The 20,903-nt window shown below is 47.0% G+C and overlaps 1 long non-coding RNA gene across 1 annotated transcript; it reads left to right on the top strand.

Moving 5' to 3' along the window:
- The first annotated feature begins 11,739 nt into the window (after window positions 1-11,739).
- On the top strand, window positions 11,740-12,175 carry LOC141192498 (uncharacterized). The gene is made up of 2 exons (XR_012265886.1): window positions 11,740-11,896; window positions 12,067-12,175. It is a non-coding gene; the product is annotated as an uncharacterized lncRNA (long non-coding RNA).
- The last annotated feature ends 8,728 nt before the right edge of the window (window positions 12,176-20,903 follow it).

Raw genomic sequence — 20,903 nt, 5'->3', positions numbered from 1 at the left:
CTCTTTCCCGCATTTACAGTGGGGAGGTGCAATCTGTCAGCCTATCAGCAGCGCACACACGGAGCGAAGTGATTTTTTTCACACAAGCAGGGGCATGTGTCATTGGCAGTGTATGTCACATGTCCTTGAACTATAAGACCCAGCCATTTTCCCCGTCGCCACCATTTTCTCACTGCTGCAGCTGCGTGTTAGACGACACCGCTGTTGCTGTGTGCGCTATACCTTGTTAATTTCAAGCCAATTTTCGCACAAATCTACAGATAGCTTGGGAGTAGGGAATAGTTGTGATTGCAGTCCTTTTAAGGACTAGGTTACAGCATTTCCTACGACTTTTATCAGGCAGGTCTGTGCTCTTAAATAGATAGATTGTGGGAGTAAAGACTAATTGTAATTGCAGTCCGTTTCAGGACTAGGTTACATCAGTTCCTATCAGTTTTTTCCAGGCAGGTCTGTGCCAGTGCTGTGCAAGTTTTTTTCACAGCTTTTAGCTGAATCTAGCAAAGCTAATCCTTTTTGGCCTATTGCAGAGTGTGTTAGTCAGTGGAGTAGCCTATCTGTGTTGCAAGATATACCACCTGTGTATAGAATACCAATTTTTTTACTGCACCTAGTGAAGTAAAATCTTTTGGGCATAGCATCATTCTATTAGTCCATCTATACTGACCTCCATCAGGTTGCAAATTAAAACTAATTTTTATCTGCATCTACAGTACCTCTGAAAAAATATTTGGGCTTCTAGCTGTGTGTGGGACTTGTTGTATTAGTCCATCTATACTGACCTCCATCAGGTTGCAAACTGAATATATTTTTTTCTGCATCTAGCTCTGAAAAAATATTTGGGCTTCTAGCAGTGTGTGGGACTTGTTCTATTAGTCCATCTATACTGACCTCCATCAGGTTGCAAACTGAATATAATTTTTTTCTGCATCTAGCTCTGAAAAAATATTTGGCCTTCTAGCAGTGTGTGGGACTTTCTCTATTAGTCCATCTATACTGACCTCCATCAGGTTGCAAATTCAAAATAATTTTTTGTCTACATCTAGCTCTGAAAAAATATTTGGCCTTCTAGCAGTGTGTGGGACTTTCTCTATTAATCCATCTATACTGACCTCCATCAGGCTGCAAATTCAAAATAATTTTTATCTGCATCTAGCTCTGAAAAAATATTTGGCCTTCTAGCAGTGTGTGGGACTTTCTCTATTAGTCCATCTATACTGACCTCCATCAGGTTGCAAATTCAAAATAATTTTTTGTCTGCATCTAGCTCTGAAAAAATATTTGGCCTTCTAGCAGTGTGTGGGACTTTCTCTATTAGTCCATCTATACTGACCTCCATCAGGTTGCAAATTAAAAATAATTTTTATCTGCATCTAGCTCTGAAAAAATATTTGGCCTTCTAGCAGTGTGTGGGACTTTCTCTATTAGTCCATCTATACTGACCTCCATCAGGTTGCAAACTGAATATATTTTTTTTCTGCATCTACCTCTGAAAAATATTGGGCTTCGAGCTGTGTGTGGGACTTGTTCTATTAATCCATCTATACTGACCTCCATCAGGTTGCAAACTGAATATAATTTTTTTCTGCATCTAGCTCTGAAAAAATATTTGGCCTTCTAGCTGTGTGTGGGACTTGTTCTATTAGTCCATCTATACTGACCTCCATCAGGTTGCAAATTGAATATAATTTTTTTCTGCATCTACCTCTGAAAAAATATTTGGGCTTCTAGCAGTGTGTGGGACTTGTTCTATTAGTCCATCTATACTGACCTCCATCAGGTTGCAAATTGAATATAATTTTTTTCTGCATCTAAACCAGCCAATAGTTTTGGCCTAATACCACAGTTTGGCCTCTCAGCTCTGCTCGGTTCCCATCCATTGTTTTTTTGTGCAAACAACTCCAGAGTTGTGAATTAGTTAACCACCAAAATGAGTGGAAAAAGGCCTGCTGCTGGTGGAAAGGGGAATAGGCGTGTTGGGAAGGGGAAAAAAGGTTGTGTCCATGGGGTAGGTGTTAAAGCAACAGTAACATCTGCAGAAGAAAGACCATCTTCCAGCCAAACTAAAATGTCTACTTCTTTTAGCGGACAATGTGATAAGATCCCTTTCTTACGGCCACGCCAATCGCTACAAATTCCAGATGAGGCACAAAAACAGCAGGTGCTTCAACGGATATCAAGTGCTCCTTTAAGTGGGCTCTCCTCCACATCAACTTCAACATCACAAATACTCCAGTCCTCAAAGGTGTCACCCCAATCGCACTTGCTTCCTCACAGCTCCCAAATCTCCAGCTGCCCGTCTGAGTATGAGGTAGAACAGATGGTTGAGTCTGCAGAGCTGTTTACTCATACTATAGCCTGGGAATCAGAGGTCGACTCCAGCGCTTCTGTGAATCCAGACGAGGAAATGATCTGCACTGATGCCCAGAATCTTTATGAGTCGGATCCAGGACCAGACGCAGAAGGTTCTGACCATAATGTAGACCCTCATTCCCAAACTGTAACTCCTGTTGGTGGAGACAATGAGGAAGACGATGATGAGACTCAAATACCTGATTGGAGCGACAACTTTAGTTTTTTGTCAGGGCAGGAACAGGTTGGCTCTGAGGACGACGGGTGTGATAACGCACAGGGTGATGATGATGAGGTTGGAGATCCCACTTACTGTCAACCCACAGTCAGCCAAGAGATGAGGTCAGCAGAGGAGGTGGAGGAAGATGCTAGTGACGACGAGGTCAGGTTGCGCCTTCCTGGACAGAGACGTAGTACTGGAAGCACGTCAACAACTGCATCCTCAAACACAACTCTGCCTCTCACCACAAGTCGTGGTGGCTCTTCAGGTCGCATGGGTGCTAAGCCTTGCATAGCCTGGGCATTTTTTCAGATCGATAAAGATGACCCAACTCGTGTTATCTGTAACATTTGTCAGCAAAAGCTAAGTAGAGGCCAAAAAATACATAGTTTGAGTACTTCATGCATGAACCGGCACATGGACATGAAGCATAAGTTGCAGTGGGAAGCTCAGTGTGCTACAATGCGGCCTAGCCGGCCGGGCCAACCACCGTCTGCCATATCTTGTGCATCCGCGGCCTCTTCATCCTCTGTGACTGGGGGGACAGCGTTCACACCTGTTTTGGGGCGCAGACCTGCCACCTCTTTACCCGCAACAGCCAGCGTGATTGGCAGGTCATCATTTTCTTTGGAGGTGGTAACACCAGCTGCTGTTGAGCGCTGTCCGACATCGATAGCACCACCTTTGGATCAAGGCAACCTAACATGTCCGCCTGCATCTTCCTCACAGACCGGCAGTTTGCCGGGGACACCCTTATCAACCCCGTCTAAGCACAATAGCCAGCCCTCGGTCCCTCAGGTGTGGACAAGTAAAAGACCATTTCCTCCTAGCCATGAGAAAGCTAAGAGGTTGAATTTCACCATCTGCAAGCTCTTGGCTACAGAAATGCTGCCTTTCCGCCTGGTGGACACAGAGGATTTTCGAGACCTTATGTCCGTCGCAGTGCCCCAGTACCAGATGCCCAGTCGGCACTACTTCTCAAAGAAAGGTGTGCCTGCGCTCCACCAGCATGTCGCACACAACATCACCGCTTCTTTGAGAAACTCTGTGTGTGACAGGGTGCATTTCACCACAGACACTTGGACGAGTAGGCATGGACAGGGGCGTTACATGTCGCTGACTGGGCACTGGGTAACTATGGTGACAGCAGGACAAGGGGCTGCTGTCCAAGTCTTGCCGTCCCCACGAGTTGTGCGTCAATCCTCTTTATGTCAAAGTTCCTCCACTGCTTCTGCCTCCTCAACCTCCTCTCGGTCTTCCACCTGCACCCAAAGCCTGTCTGGTCATGCCACAAGCTTTCTAACTGTGCAGAAGGGATGCTGCACACCTCCTTACTATGCTGGCAGTAGGGCTCAACGTCATCAGGTGGTTTTTACTTTGAAATGTCTGGGAAATGTGAGTCACACAGCTGAGGAGTTGTGGTCAGCTCTGGAGAACCAATTTCATGAATGGTTGTCTCCACTGGACCTGAAACCAGGGAAGGCCGTGTGCGACAATGCTGCAAACCTGGGTGCGGCCCTTCGCCGGGGCAATGTCACACACGTGCCTTGTATGGATCACATGTTGAACCTGGTTGTCCAGCAATTTTTAGCCCACTATCCCAGACTAGATGGCCTTCTGCAGAGGGCATGGTCGCTGTGTGCTCACTTCCGCCGTTCGCATCCCGCAGCTCAGCGACTTACATCTCTACAGAAGTCGTTGGGCCTGCCACTTCACCGGCTAAAATGCGATGTGCCTACCCGGTGGAATTCAACTCTGCACATGTTGCAGCGACTGTGGCATCACCGACAAGCCCTGGTGCAATACGTTCTGACGTATAGCCTGGGCCAACGAGATCCAGAGGTGGGGCAAATCACGCTGGAGGAGTGGTCTCAGATCAGGGACCTATGCACCCTTCTGCACAGTTTTGAAATGGCGACGAAGCTGTTTAGTGCTGACGATGCCATTATCAGCATGACTATTCCGGTGATTTACATGCTGGAGCACATGTTAAACAGAATTCGGAGTCAGGTGGTGGCACAAGAGGAGGTGGAGGAAGTAGAGGAGGAGGATTTGTATGCGGAAGGGCTAACATCTGCAAGGTCCAGACGGTCGGCAGCACCAAGGCGGCAGGCATGTGAGGGTGGGGGAGATGGTTTTACCAGGGCGCATGGTAGCAGCCAAACTAGTGAGGAAGGTGCAGGAGCCCAGGAAGAAGTGGAGGACGAACTGATGGAAGACTCATCAGATGAGGGAGACCTTGATCACATTTCTGTTGTGCGAGGTTGGGGGGAGAGGACAGAGGAAGGAAGCATGATTGTTACCTCGCCACCAACACAACAGGGACTTGGTGCTCCTGGATGCGCAACACACATGAGTGCCTTCTTGCTGCACTACCTGCAACATGACCCTCGAATTGTGAGAATTAGAAATAATCCTGACTACTGGGTTGCCACACTGTTAGATCCCCGGTACAAAAGTAAATTTTCAGAAATTATTCCTGGCATAGAAAGGGATGCACGCATGCAGGAGTATCAGCAGAGACTGTTGCAGAATCTTACATGTGCTTTTCCACAAAACACCAGTGGTGCACGTAGTGAATCTCACAGTTCCAACTTGCCAACCGTGGGACCGTCAAGTGTTCAGCACTCAAACCGTAACAGAACCACAGTATCTGCTGGTAACATCAATTTTGCGGAATCATTTCACCACTTTTTTAGCCCATCCTTTGCAAGGCCACAGGAGACAAGAAGTCTGACACATAGTCAACGCCTAGAGACGATGGTACAGGAGTATCTCCAAGTAAACATTGAAGCCACGACTGTGTCACTGGACCCTTGCTCTTTTTGGGCTTCCAATCTGGATAAATGGCCGGAGCTAGCCACTTACGCCTTGGAGATCTTGTCATGCCCCGTAGCCAGCGTTCTGTCTGAACGTGTGTTCAGCGCTGCTGGTGGTGTGCTGACAGATAAGCGCACGCGGCTCTCCACTGATAATGTAGACAGACTCACGTTCATAAAGATGAACAAATCATGGATCCGAAACGACTTTTCTACCCCTGTGTCATCCTGGGGAGAGTAAAAGCTTGATGATTGGTTAAAATCACCCTACCAACCATTTTAAGCTGTCAAATTACTAATCATGTTTATCTGTATCTTGGCTGGAAAATAATTTGGGCTTTGTAGCAGTGTGCAGCACTGATCCTATTAGGCCATCTATACTAAGCTCCACCAGATTTAAAATTAATAATAATTTTTAGCTGCATCTAGCCTGGAAAATAATTTTGGGGCTCAGAGATGCGCAAGACACATAAGTGCCTTCTTGCTGCACTACCTGCAACATGACCCTCATATTGTCAGAATTCGAAGTAATCATGACTACTGGGTTGCCACACTCTTAGATCCCCCAAACTTTTCGATCAACCTTTTCATTTTAATAAAGACCAAAAAAATGGTCATTTTTGAAATTATAAGCATTAGCAGGTTATTAGAAACTGAAATCAAACAGTTTTCAACTCAAAACTTTATTCTAGGTGATGTTACATTTTCACATAGGACCCCTTGTTCTAAAGGAGCTTCTGAACTCTCTCGTCCATTGAATTTGTCAGGTTTTGGATGGTTTCTGCTTCAATTGTTTTGCATGAGGACAGAATACCCTCCCAGAGCTGTTGCTTAGATGTGAACTGCCTCCCGCCATCATAGACACTCCTTTTGATGATGCTCCAGAGGTTCTGAATGGGGTAGAGGTCAGGGGAGCATGGGGGTCACACCATAAGTTTGTCCCCTTTTATGCCCATATCAGCCAGAGATGCAGATGTTTTATGTGCAGCATGAGATGGTGCATTATCATGCAAAAAAATGATCTTGCTGTGAAACACACGGTTCTTCTTCTTGAACCATGGCAGGAAGTGCTGTTTGAGAAAATCCACATACATTATGGAGTTCATCTTTAGCGCCTTCAGGGATCCTAAAGGGGCCGACAATCTCTCTCCCCATGATTCCAGCCCAAAACATTACTCCACCTCCTCCTTGTTGGCGCTGTAGCCGTGTTTGCGTGGGGTGTCCATCAACCAGCCATCCTCCACTCCATCCATCTGGACCATCGAGCGCTGCACGGCACTCATCCGTGAACAAAACAGTTTTGAAATCAGTCTTCATGTAATGTTTGGCCCACTGGAGCCGTTTCTGCTTGTGTGAAGTGGATAGAGGAGGTCGACAGGATGGCGCATGCACAGCTGCAAACCTCTGAAGTACCCTGCATCTTGTTGTTCGGGGGATGTTGGAGGCACCAGCAGCTTCAAAAACTTGTCTGCTGCTATGACAAGGCTTTTTTGCCGCTGCTCTTTTAACCTGACGTAATTGCCTGTAGGAAAGAGTCCTCAATTTGCCCTTATCAGCACACACACGTGTGTACTGTGAATCAGCTACATACTTCTTGATTGCCAAGACACTTCATCCTGATCATCGCACAATGTTGATTGTAGTCATTCCTTGACCTAAACACTCCACAATTTGTTGCTTCTCAGCAGCCGACACATCCTTTTTCTTTCCCATTTTGGCAGAAAATGTAGGCTGCTTAATAATGTGAGACAGCCTTCTTAAGTAGTCTTGCCTTTCATTGGACACACCTGCCAAACTAATTAGCACAGGTGTCTGCAATTGCTTACAGTGATATAAAGAGCCCTGACACACATCACCATCAATGAGTTTAACTGACAAACAAACAAATTCTTCCCTTATCACTCCTAAACACTTTTTGCATAATAATTTGGAACACAGTGTACATGTGCTTTTCCACAAAACACCAGTGGTTCACGTAGTGAATCTTACAGTTCTAACTTGCCAACCGTGGTCTGTATGGAGTTGTTCAATAAAGGGCCCAAAATTAAGATAACATAGATGGGAGAGGTCTCTATGAATAGGAATTCCTAAGTATTTGATACCCTGTGAGGGCCAGTCAAAGGGAAAGTTGGACTGGATGGAATCCTATATGGATTTGGGGAGGGAGACATCGAGGGCCTCAGACTTCGCTGTATTGATTTTAAAATTTGACCATGTAACAAAGTGATCTATTTCAGCCATAACAGCATGGATGGATATATGTGATTGAGTGATATATACTAGGACATCATCAGCAAATAGAGAGCACTTGTACTCGGTGCCTCCCACCTCAATCCACCTAATATTGGGGTTATGGCGAATTGATGAGAGCAGGTGCTCCGTCACTAGGATGTATAAGAGAGGGGACAGAGGACATCCCTGCCTTGTCCCATTGGTGATTGTGAAAGGTGATGAAAATGTTCTGATGCACCCCCTGGGCCTTGGGACACCCGGAGCCGGACCCTTTTTGGTGGATGCTGGTGGTTGTAGTCTTCGTGGCGGCGACCCGGTTCCGTGGCTCAGGGCGGTCAAACCAGTGGCGGAACTATTTATGTGGTTTTGATGTTTAAATGTCCGACTACGCCACCCGTGGATTGCGGTCAGAGTGAACCGCCGCTGCAGGGCAGACCGCTGAGGCTGGTATTGTGGGTGCAGCAGAGCGTAGCATAACTCCCCACGGGAGGAGTATAGCCTCAGGACAGTGTATGCGGAGGATGGGGGTGATGGTGCAGGGCAGCAGCAGTAACGACACGGAGTCAGTGATGCAGTCCAGGGCCTTTACTCACAGTTCTTATTATCCAGACCACGTCTGCAGGTAACGGCTGCCCACGTCGTACTGTGCTCACAAGGTGAGGGGCTCAGACAACTCCCAGATAACTTTGGAGCGCTTCACAGGACCCCCTTTGTGTGTCCTTTGTCTGGCCTTTCTTACCAACCCTTCTGTCCGGCTGCCTCGGGCCTCCTCTTGGTAAACTTGGCGCCAGTTTCCCTGACCCTATGTGCTGCCCTCCTAGCGGGTGTAGCGAGGGGCTGCGCCACATAAAATGTCACAGCCTCCGGTTTCTAGCTGAGGGTCGTTTCCTGCCTCCACTAGTTTCGGGGACCGGTCTCCCCCTTTGGCCTGACCCCTCCACGCAGGTGGATTCGGGCGTGCGGTGGCGACTCGCCCGTCCGCACCCCTGGGATCCCTTCGTTCCTCGTTCCTGGAGCCTTCTCCGCTCCTCTTCCTTCCTTCTCCCTCTTCCAGGCCTGGGCCTCTGTTACTAGGCCCGCCTCCGGAGCAGAGCTCATGCAGAGCCCCTGCTCCCTGCCATTTCTGCTCAGACTTCTCTGCACTGAACTAAGATGGTGCCCACCTTTTATACTCCCTTCTCAATGCACCCAGGAACTGCTTCCTCCCTGCTCCTGCACTACAGGGTTCCCCTTCCTCAGTGTTCCCTCCCCCCACTCCAGCCAGGGACAGGGACTGTCGTGCCCATCTCAGGGGCATATTGGTCGCCCTGCCCCACGGCAATGTGGTGTAATGCATGCAGGTGTCGGGTCCTGATCCACACTCCATCCTTACCTGAGAGTGAGATATCACACCTCTGGGTGAGGTGCAATACTTCTGTAGCAACTGAGCCCTCAGGGTGCTACAGTTCCATTTATCTTCAGCCTAGGTGACGTATTGTGATACAGGGCCGTGATTTTGGCTATAAAAGGGTCCCCTAGACCCCTACCCCAAGCTTTTTAAGAGAATCATATATGGCGTGCCAGGAGACTCTATGGAATGCTTTCTCAGCATCCAACGAGAGTATCTAATTACAAATTTTTAACTGCATCTAGCCCAGGAAATACTTTGTGCCTAGTAGCAGTATCTGCTAGTCAGCGGATTATCCCACCTGTTAAGCAAGCTACACCACTTGTAGTTTGGACACTTAATTTTTTCAAAGGAAATGCTTCGGGACCACGGGATACTCAGTGAAGAGCATCAGGAGGCACCCCAAGGCATAGGGGCTGGGACTGGCAGTAGGATGCCTTGCGGTGGACAGCCGAGCTCGATCCTTATAAAAGCTTTTTAACTGCAGCAGCTTTAGTGGACGCTACTGGAGCTGGAATTACGCGGCTGCTGGCATGAGACTTGCCCTCCAATAGATCCTTGTAAATGGATTTAAAGTGTATTCATTCAAATTAGAGAGACAATTTAAATTAAAAAGCTTAGAGCTGCCTCCACCACAGGGGGGCTCGCTCGACCCACCAGCGGACAGGCACCAGTATTGGGAGAGGGGGGCTGGCCGTCAGGGTTCACCGCGGCTCTGGCACAAACCCGGCGACACGGAGGTGGCACGGGCAGGAGCGGACTGAACGTGTCGGCTTCTCACTTTTTGGATTTTAGAAGGGCATGACATGCCTATATCTGTGTCTCCCCCTCCTTTTACTCCTCCACCTCTTTTCTTTTCGCATGACTATATGTACTTGTCACTTTTCCATGTGTTAGTTATGTCTTCTGAGCAGTTTGTCAGCTTTTGGACACCTTTAAAGGTGTTTTCTATGTGTTTCTATGTGTTTTTGTTTGCCTGCCATTGGTTTTAACGGTGTTCGAAGGTGTTCGACGAACAGTTCGACGAACAGTTCGGCGAACACACGGGTGTTCGACGAACCGAACCAAACTCGAACACTACGGGGGTGGCTCAACACTACTCTGGATACCACTATCCCTGGACGCTGGGGCCTTCGTGGTTCCTAGTTCTTTGGATGATTGCAGTTTCAGGTTAACCAGGGGTCTGGAATCCCCTCGGTAAACCGGTTGTTCCTACTGGGCGTAGAGGACCCTGTAGACGCGGACCCGGTGTCCGGCTTGTGTTCTGGGGTGAGCCTAAGATGCTCCTCTTCCCCTTGAGACTTCTCTCTCGTCCTTGTCTTCGGCCACGCTCTAGGCCCTCCGGCTCAGCACATGCTTTAGGCCTTAACCTGCCCTCAGCACAGCAGCTAACATGTGCTGCTTCTTTGCTGCTCTCAAGTATCAGCACAGTATCTGTGCCTTAACAGGGCTCCCTCTGGTGCTATGAGGTGGAAGGGTGGAGGTGACTGTGTGTAATTAGGGCCTCTTGTGGAAAAGTCCGTTCATGCACCCTTTTGGTTCCTGTGGTACCTGTGGGTAGCAGGGTGCCACACAGTCACTGTGTACATACATTACATTACTGATCCTGAGTTACATCCTGTATTATACTCCAGAGCTGCACTCACTATTCTGCTGGTGCAGTCACTGTGTACATACATTACATTACTGATCCTGAGTTACATCCTGTATTATACTCCAGAGCTGCACTCACTATTCTGCTGGTGCAGTCACTGTGTACATACATTGCATTACTGATCCCGAGTTACCTCCAGTATTATACTCCAGAGCTGCACTCAGTATTCTGCTGGTGCAGTCACTGTGTACATACATTACATTACTGATACTGAGTTACCTCCAGTATTATACTCCAGAGCTGCACTCACTATTCTGCTGGTGCAGTCACTGTGTACATACATTACATTACTGATCCTGAGTTACATCCTGTATTATACTCCAGAGCTGCACTCACTATTCTGCTGGTGCAGTCACTGTGTACATACATTACATTACTGATCCTGAGTTACATCCTGTATTATACTCCAGAGCTGCACTCACTATTCTGCTGGTGCAGTCACTGTGTACATACATTACATTACTGATCCTGAGTTACATCCTGTATTATACTCCAGAGCTGCACTCACTATTCTGCTGGTGCAGTCACTGTGTACATACATTGCATTACTGATCCCGAGTTACCTCCAGTATTATACTCCAGAGCTGCACTCAGTATTCTGCTGGTGCAGTCACTGTGTACATACATTACATTACTGATCCTGAGTTACATCCTGTATTATACTCCAGAGCTGCACTCACTATTCTGCTGGTGCAGTCACTGTGTACATACATTACATTACTGATCCTGAGTTACCTCCTGTATTATACTCCAGAGCTGCGCTCACTATTCTGCTGGTGCAGTCACTGTGTACATACATGACATTACTGATCCTGAGTTACATCCTGTATTATACTCCAGAGCTGCACTCACTATTCTGCTGGTGCAGTCACTGTGTACATACATTACATTACTGATACTGAGTTACCTCCAGTATTATACCCCAGAGCTGCACTCACTATTCTGCTTACACCAGGCATTGTAGAGTCATCTGTTCTTCAGGAAAAGCTAAATTGATACTTCCTCACCAGCTTGCTGACGGTTTCCATTAACAAGCGGCTGATTTGTGTCTTCATCATATAACGAGCGCTGCTCTTTCACAGGGAGACTCCGGCGGACCCCTGAGCTGTCAGGCTCCTAATGGATCCTGGGAAGTCCACGGCATCGTCAGCTTTTGCTCCGGAATCAGCAGAAATGATGAGAAGAAGCCAACCGTCTTCACCCGCGTCTCCGCCTTCCTGGACTGGATCAATGATGTGAGTGCCGGGGGGAAGTGGCGCCATCTCTGGGGGGTTTGGGTACTGCTGCAGTTGTCCCTGCTGTATCGGTCGTGTTGTCAGCAGGGCGTTTCTCGTCAGACTCCGTCCTCATTGTCTCTGCAGGACATTACTGATACATTGTTTCTCTTGTGATCGTTTATTTACAGAAAATCGTCAACAACTAAGAAGATTCCAGAGAGACAACATCTGATCATCGTCCTATAACTGCCTGTACAATGTAATCAGTGCCGAGCAATAAAGACACCTAGAACCTGAGCCGCCTAGTCAGCCTCTATCTGCTGTATCTCATCCTACCCTGTGTGATACTGACTGCTGAGCAGTGTATCTAATCCCCTCCTGTATGATACTGTTTGCTGAGCTGTGTATCTAATCCTATCCTGTTTGATACTGTCTGCTGAGCCGTATATCTAATCCTATCCTGTGTGATACTGTCTGCTGAGCCGTGTATCTAATCCTATCCTGTGTGATACTGTCTGCTGAGCCGTGTATCTAATCCTCTCCTGTGTGATACTGTCTGCTAAGCCGTATATCTAATCCTCTCCTGTGTGATACTGTCTGCTGAGCCGTGTATCTAATCCTATCCTGTGTGAAACTGTCTGCTGAGCCGTGTATCTAATCCTATCCTGTTTGATACTGTCTGCTGAGCCGTGTATTTAATCCTACCCTGTGTGATACTGTCTGCTGAGCAGTGTATCTAATCCTCTCCTGTGTGACACTGACTGCTGAGCCGTGTATCTAATCCCATCCTGTGTGATACTGTCTGCTGAGCTGGGTATCTAATCCTCTCCTGTGTGATACTGACTGCTGAGCCATGTATCTAATCCTCTCCTGTGTGATACTGACTGCTGAGCCCTGTATCTTATCCTCTCCTGTGTGATACTGTCTGCTGAGCCGTGTATCTAATCCTCTCCTGTGTGATACTGACTGCTGTGCTGTGTATCTAATCCTCTCCTGTGTGATACTGTCTGCTGAGCTGTGTATCTAATCCTCTCCTGTGTGATACTGTCTCCTGAGCTGTGTATCTAATCCTCTCCTGTGTGATACTGACTGCTGTGCTGTGTATCTAATCCTCTCCTGTGTGTTGCTGTCTGCTGAGCCGTGTATCTAATCCTCTCCTGTGTGATACTGTCTGCTGAGCTGTGTATCTAATCCTCTCCTGTGTTATACTGTCTGCTGAGCTGTGTATCTAATCCTCTCCTGTGTGATACTGACTGCTGTGCTGTGTATCTAATCCTCTCCTGTGTGTTGCTGTCTGCTGAGCCGTGTATCTAATCCTCTCCTGTGTGATACTGTCTGCTGAGCTGTGTATCTAATCCTCTCCTGTGTGATACTGTCTGCTGAGCTGTGTATCTAATCCTCTCCTGTGTGATACTGACTGCTGTGCTGTGTATCTAATCCTCTCCTGTGTGTTGCTGTCTGCTGAGCCGTGTATCTAATCCTCTCCTGTGTGATACTGTCTGCTGAGCTGTGTATCTAATCCTCTCCTGTGTGATACTGTCTGCTGAGCTGTGTATCTAATCCACTCCTGTGTGATACTGTCTGCTGAGCTGTGTATCTAATCCTCTCCTGTGTGTTGCTGTCTGCTGAGCCGTGTATCTAATCCTCTCCTGTGTGATACTGTCTGCTGAGCCGTATATCTAATCCTCTCCTGTGTGATACTGTCTGCTGAGTCGTGTATCTAATCCTATCCTGTGTGTTGCTGTCTGCTGAGACGTGTATCTAATCCTCTCCTGTGTGTTGCTGTCTGCTGAGCCGTGTATCTAATCCTCTCCTGTGTGATACTGTCTGCTGAGCCGTGTATCTAATCCTCTCCTGTGTGATACTGTCTGCTGAGCCGTGAATCTAATCCGATCCTGTTTGATACTGTTTGCTGAGCCGTGTATCTAATCCTATCCTGTGTGATACTGACTGCTGAGCCCTGTATCTAATCCTCTCCTGTGTAATACTGTCTGCTGAGCTGTGTATCTAATCCTCTCCTGTGTGATACTGTGAGCTGAGCCGTGTATCTAATCCTCTCGTGTGATACTGTTTGCTGAGCTGTGTATCTAATCCCCTGCTGTGTGATACTGTTTGCTGAGCTGTGTATCTAATCCTCTCCTGTGTGATACTGTCTGCTGAGCCCTGTATCTAATCCTCTCCTGTGTATTACTGTCTGCTGAGCTGTGTATCTAATCCTCTCCTGTGTGATACTGTGTGCTGAGTCGTGTATCTAATCCTCTCGTGTGATACTGTTTGCTGAGCTGTGTATCTAATCCTGTCCTGTGTGATACTGTCTGCTGAGCTGTGTATCTAATCCTCTCCTGTGTGATACTGACTGCTGAGCTGTGTATCTAATCCTATGCTGTGTGATACTGTCTGCTGAGCTGTGTATCTAATCCTCTCCTGTGCGATAATGTCTGATGAACTGTGTTTCTAATCCTCTCCTGTGTGATACTGTCTGCTGAGCCGTGTTTCTAATCCTACCCTGTGTGATACTGTCTGCTGAGCGGTGTATCTAATCCTCTCCTGTGTGATACTGTCTGCTGAGCCGTGTTTCTAATCCTACCCTGTGTGATACTGTGTGCTGAGCCGTGTATCTAATCCTCTCCTGTGTGATACTGTCTGCTGAGCTGTGTATCTAATCCTCTCCTGTGTGATAATGTCTGATGAACTGTGTTTCTAATCCTCTCCTGTGTGATACTGTCTGCTGAGCCGTGTTTCTAATCCTACCCTGTGTGATACTGTCTGCTGAGCCGTGTATCTAATCCTCTCCTGTGTGATACTGTCTGCTGAGCCGTGTATCTAATCCTCTCCTGTGTGATACTGTCTGCTGAGCCGTGTTTCTAATCCTACCCTGTGTGATACTGTCTGCTGAGCCGTGTATCTAATCCTCTCCTGTGTGATACTGTCTGCTGAGCTGTGTATCTAATCCTCTCCTGTGTGATACTGTCTGCTGAGCTGTGTATCTAATCCTCTCCTGTGTGATACTGTGTGCTGAGCCGTGTATCTAATCCCCTCGTGTGATACTGTTTGCTGAGCTGTGTATCTAATCCCCTCCTGTGTGATACTGTCTGCTGAGCCGTGTATCTAATCCTCTCCTTTGTGATACTGTTTGCTGAGCTGTGTATCTAATCCTATCCTGTTTGATATTGTGTGCTGAGCCGTGTATCTAATCCTATTATGTGTGATGCTGACTGCTGAGCTGTGTATCTAATCCTATCCTGTGTGATACTGTCTGCTGAGCTGTGTATCTAATCCTATCCTGTGTGATACTGTCTGCTGAGCTGTGCATCTAATCCTCTCCTGTGTGGTACTGTCTGCTGAGCCGTGTATCTAATCCTCTCCTGTGTGATACAGTCCGCTGAGTCCTGTATCTAATCCTCTCCTGTGTGATACTGTCTGCTGAGCCATGTATCTAATCCTCTCCTGTGTGATACAGTCTGCTGAGCTGTGTATCTAATCCTCTCCTGTGTGATTCTGTGTGCTGAGCCGTGTATCTAATCCTCTCATGTGATACTGTTTGCTGAGCTGTGCATCTAATCCCCTCCTGTGTGATACTGTCTGCTGAGCCGTGTATCTAATCCTCTCCTGTGTGATACTGTTTGCTGAGCCGTGTATCTAATCCTATCCTGTTTGATATTGTGTGCTGAGCCGTGTATCTAATCCTATCATGTGTGATACCGTCTGCTGAGCCGTGTATCTAATCCTATTATGTGTGATGCTGACTGCTGAGCCGTGTATCTAATCCTCTCCTGTGTGATACTGTCTGCGGAGCTGTGTATCTAATCCTATCCTGTTTGATATTGTGTGCTGAGCTGTGTATCTAATCCTATCCTGTGTGATACTGTCTGCTGAGCTGTGTATCTAATCCTCTCCTGTGTGATACTGTCTGCTGAGCTGTGTATCTAATACTCTCCTGTGTGATACTGTCTGCTGAGCCGTGTATCTAATCCTATCCTGTGTGATACTGTCTGCTGAGCCGTGTATCTAATCATATCCTGTGTGATACTGTGTGCTGAGCAGTGTATCTAATCCTATCCTGTGTGATACTGTTTGCTGAGCCGTGTATCTAATCCTATCCTGTGTGATACTGACTGCTGAGCTGTGTATCTAATCCTATCCTGTGTGATACTGTCCGCTGAGCTGTGTATCTAATCCTATCCTGTGTGATACTGTCTGTTGAGCTGTGTATCTAATCCTCTCCTGTGTGATACTGTCTGCTGAGCTGTGTATCTAATCCCCTCCTGTGTGATACTGTGTGCTGAGCCGTGTATCTAATCCTCTCCTGTGTGATACTGTGTGCTGAGCCGTGTATCTAATCCTATCCTGTATGATACTGTGTGCTGAGCCGTGTATCTAATCCCCTCCTGTGTGATACTGTGTACTGAGCTGTGTATCTAATCCTCTCCTGTGTGATACTGTCTGCTGAGCCATGTATCTAATCCTCTCGTGTGATACTGTTTGCTGAGCTGTGTATCTAATCCCCTCATGTGTGATACTGTCTGCTGAGCCGTGTATCTAATCCTCTCCTGTGTGATACTGACTGCTGAGCTGTGTATCTAATCCTCTCCTGTGTGATACTGTGTGCTGAGCCGTGTATCTAATCCTATACTGTAATACTGTCTGCTGAGCTGTGTATCTAATCCTCTCCAGTGTGATACTGTCTGCTGAGCCATGTATCTAATCCTCTCCTGTGTGATACTGTCTGCTGAGCCGTGTATCTAATCCTCTCCTGTGTGATACTGTTTGCTGAGCTGTGTATCTAATCCGCTTATGTGTGATACTGTCTGCTGAGCCGTGTATCTAATACTCTCCTGTGTGATACTGTTTGCTGAGCCGTGTATCTAATCCTCTCTTGTTTGATACTGTCTGCTGAGCCGTGTATCTAATCCTCTCCTGTGTGTAACTGTCTGCTGAGCTGTGTATCTAATCCTGTCCTGTGTGATACTGTCTGCTGAGCTGTGTATCTAATCCTGTCCTGTGTGATACTGTCTGCTGAGCCGTGTATCTAATCCTCTCCTGTGTGTAACTGTCTGCTGAGCTGTGTATCTAATCCTGTCCTGTGTGATACTGTCTGCTGAGCTGTGTATCTAATCCTGTCCTGTGTGATACTGTCTGCTGAGCCATGTATCTAATCCTCTCCTGTGTGATACTGTCTGCTGAGCTGTGTATCTAATCATCTCCTGTGTGATACTGTCTGCTGAGCTGTGTATCTAATCCTCTCCTGTGTGATACTGTCTGCTGAGCCGTGTATCTAATCCCCTCCTGTGTGATGCTGTCTGCTGAGCCGTGTATCTAATCCTACCCTGTGTGATACTGTCTGCTGAGCTGTGTATCTAATCCTCTCCTGTGTGATACTGTCTGCTGAGCTGTGTATCTAATCTTATCCTGTGTGAAACTGTCTGCTGAGCCGTGTATCTAATCCTCTCCTGTGTGATACTGTCTGCTGAGCTGTGTATCTAATCCTCTCCTGTGTGATACTGTCTGCTGAGCTGTGTATCTAATCTTATCCTGTGTGATACCGTCTGCTGAGCCGTGTATCTAATCCTCTCCTGTGTGATACTGTCTGCTGAGCTGTGTATCTAATCCTCTCCTGTGTGAAACTGTCTGTTGAGCCGTGTATCTAATCCTCTCCTGTGTGAAACTGTCTGTTGAGCCGTGTATCTAATCCACTCCTGTGTGATACTGTCTGCTGAGCTGTGTATCTAATCCTCTCCTGTGTGATACTGTTTGCTGAGCTGTGTATCTAATCCTCTCCTGTGTGAAACTGTCTGTTGAGCCGTGTATCTAATCCTATCCTGTGTGATACTGTCTGCTGAGCTGTGTATCTAATCCTCTCCTGTGTGATACTGTCTGCTGAGCTGTGTATCTAATCCTCTCCTGTGTGATACTGTCTGCTGAGCTGTGTATCTAATCTTCTCCTGTGTGATACTGTCTCCTGAGCCGTGTATCTAATCCTATGCTGTGTGATACTGTCTGTTGAGCCGTGTATCTAATCCTCTCCTGTGTGAAACTGTCTGTTGAGCCGTGTATCTAATCCTCTCCTGTGTGATACTGTCTGCTGAGCTGTGTATCTAATCCTCTCCTGTGTGAAACTGTCTGTTGAGCCGTGTATCTAATCCTCTCCTGTGTGATACTGTCTGTTGAGCCGTGTATCTAATCCTCTCCTGTGTGAAACTGTCTGTTGAGCCGTGTATCTAATCCTCTCCTGTGTGAAACTGTCTGTTGAGCCGTGTATCTAATCCTCTCCTGTGTGATACTGTCTGTTGAGCCGTGTATCTAATCCTCTCCTGTGTGATACTGTCTGCTGAGCTGTGTATCTAATCCTCTCCTGTGTGAAACTGTCTGTTGAGCCGTGTATCTAATCCTATCCTGTATGATACCATATGCTGAGCTGCGTATCTAATCCTCTCCTGTGTGATACTGTCTGCTGAGCCGTGTATCTAATCCTCTCCTGTGTGATACTGTCTGCTGAGCTGTGTATCTAATCCTCTCCTGTGTGAAACTGTCTGTTGAGCCGTGTATCTAATCCTATCCTGTGTGAAACTGTCTGTTGAGCCGTGTATCTAATCCACTCCTGTGTGATACTGTCTGCTGAGCTGTGTATCTAATCCTCTCCTGTGTGATACTGTTTGCTGAGCTGTGTATCTAATCTTCTCCTGTGTGAAACTGTCTGTTGAGCCGTGTATCTAATCCTATCCTGTGTGATACTGTCTGCTGAGCTGTGTATCTAATCCTCTCCTGTGTGATACTGTCTGCTGACCCGTGTATCTAATCCACTCCTGTGTGATACTGTCTGCTGAGCTGTGTATCTAATCCTATCCTGTGTGATACTGTCTGCTGAGCCGTGTATCTAATCCTCTCCGGTGTGATACTGTCTGCTGAGCCGTGTATCTAATTATATCCTGTGTGATACTGTCTGCTGAGCTGTGTATCTAATCCTCTCCTGTGTGATACTGTCTGCTGAGCTGTGTATCTAATCCTCTCCTGTGTGATACTGTCTGCTGAGCCGTGTATCTAATCCTATGCTGTGTGATACTGTCTGTTGATCCGTGTATCTAATCCTCTCCTGTGTGAAACTGTCTGTTGAGCCGTGTATCTAATCCTCTCCTGTGTGATACTGTCTGCTGAGCTGTGTATCTAATCCTCTCCTGTGTGAAACTGTCTGTTGAGCCGTGTATCTAATCCTCTCCTTTGTGATACTGTCTGTTGAGCCGTGTATCTAATCCTCTCCTGTGTGAAACTGTCTGTTGAGCCGTGTATCTAATCCTCTCCTGTGTGAAACTGTCTGTTGAGCTGTGTATCTAATCCTCTCCTGTGTGAAACTGTCTGTTGAGCTGTGTATATAATCCTATCCTGTATGATACCATATGCTGAGCTGCGTATCTAATCCTCTATTGCGTGATACTGTCTGCTGAGCCGTGTATCTAATCCTCTCCTGTGTGAAACTGTCTGTTGAGCTGTGTATATAATCCTATCCTGTATGATACCATATGCTGAGCTGCGTATCTAATCCTCTCCTGCGTGATACTGTCTGCTGAGCCGTGTATCTAATCCTATCCTGTGTGATACTGTCTGCTGAGCTGTGTATCTAATCCTCTCCTGTGTGATACAGTCTGCTGAGCTGTGTATCTACTCCTATCCTGTGTGATACTGTCTGCTGAGCTGTGTATCTAATCCTCTCCTGTGTGATACTGTCTGCTGAGCTGTGTATCTAATCCTCTCCTATGTATAAATGTCTGCTGAGCTGTGTATCTAATCCTCTCCTGTGTGATACAGTCTGCTGAGCCGTGTATCTAATCCTCTCCTGTGTGATACTGACTGCTGAGCTGTGTATCTAATCCTCTCCTGTGTGATACTGTCTGCTGAGCCGTATATCTAATCCCCTCCTGTGTGATGCTGTCTGCTGAGCCGTGTATCTAATCCTACCCTGTGTGATACTGTCTGCTGAGCTGTGTATCTAATCTTATCCTGTGTGATACCGTCTGCTGAGCCGTGTTTCTAATCCTCTCCTGTGTGAAATTGTCTGTTGAGCCGTGTATCTAATCCTCTCCTGTGTGAAACTGTCTGTTGAGCCGTGTATCTAATCCTCTCCTGTGTGATACTGTCTGCTGAGCTGTGTATCTAATCCTCTCCTGTGTGAAACTGTCTGTTGAGCCGTGTATCTAATCCTATCCTGTGTGATACTGTCTGCTGAGCTGTGTCTCTAATCCTATCCTGTGTGATACTGTCTGCTGAGCCGTGTATCTAATCCTATCCTGTGTGATACTGTCTGCTGAGACGTGTATCTAATCCTCTCCTGTGTGATACTGTCTACTGAGCCGTGTATCTAATGCTATCCTGTGTGATACTGTGTGCTGAGCTGTGTATCTAATCCTCTCCTGTGTGAAACTGTCTGTTGAGCCGTGTATCTAATCCTATCCTGTGTGATACTGTCTGCTGAGCTGTGTATCTAATCCTATCCTGCGTGATACTGTCTGCTGAGCCGTGTATCTAATCCTATCCTGTGTGATACTGTCTGCTGAGCTGTGTCTCTAATCCTATCCTGTGTGATACTGTCTGCTGAGCTGTGTCTCTAATCCTATCCTGTGTGATACTGTCTGCTGAGCCGTGTATCTAATCCTCTCCTGTGTGATACTGACTGCTGAGCTGTGTATCTAATCCTCTCCTGTGTGATACTGTCTGCTGAACCGTGTATCTAATCCACTCCTGTGTGATGCTGTCTGCTGAGCCGTGTATCTAATCCTCTCCTGTATGATACTGTCTGCTGAGCCGTGTATCTAATCCTATTATGTGTGATACTGACTGCTGAGCTGTGTATCTAATCCTCTCCTGTGTGATACTGACTGCTGAGCCGTGTATCTAATCATCTCCTGTGTGATACTGTCTGAGGAGCTGTGTATCTAATCCTCTCCTGTGTGATACTGTCTGCTGAGCCGTGTATCTAATCCTCTCCTATGTGATACTGTGTGCTGAGCTGTGTATCTAATCCTCTCCTGTGTGA

This window comes from Phyllobates terribilis, unplaced genomic scaffold (assembly GCF_046119375.1).
Source record: "Phyllobates terribilis strain yellow unplaced genomic scaffold, ASM4611937v1 Scaffold_62__1_contigs__length_8034531, whole genome shotgun sequence".
In the NCBI taxonomy this organism is placed as follows: domain Eukaryota; kingdom Metazoa; phylum Chordata; class Amphibia; order Anura; family Dendrobatidae; genus Phyllobates; species Phyllobates terribilis.
Note: the sequence above shows the minus strand (reverse complement) of the source record. Positions and strands in the feature narration are given on the sequence as shown.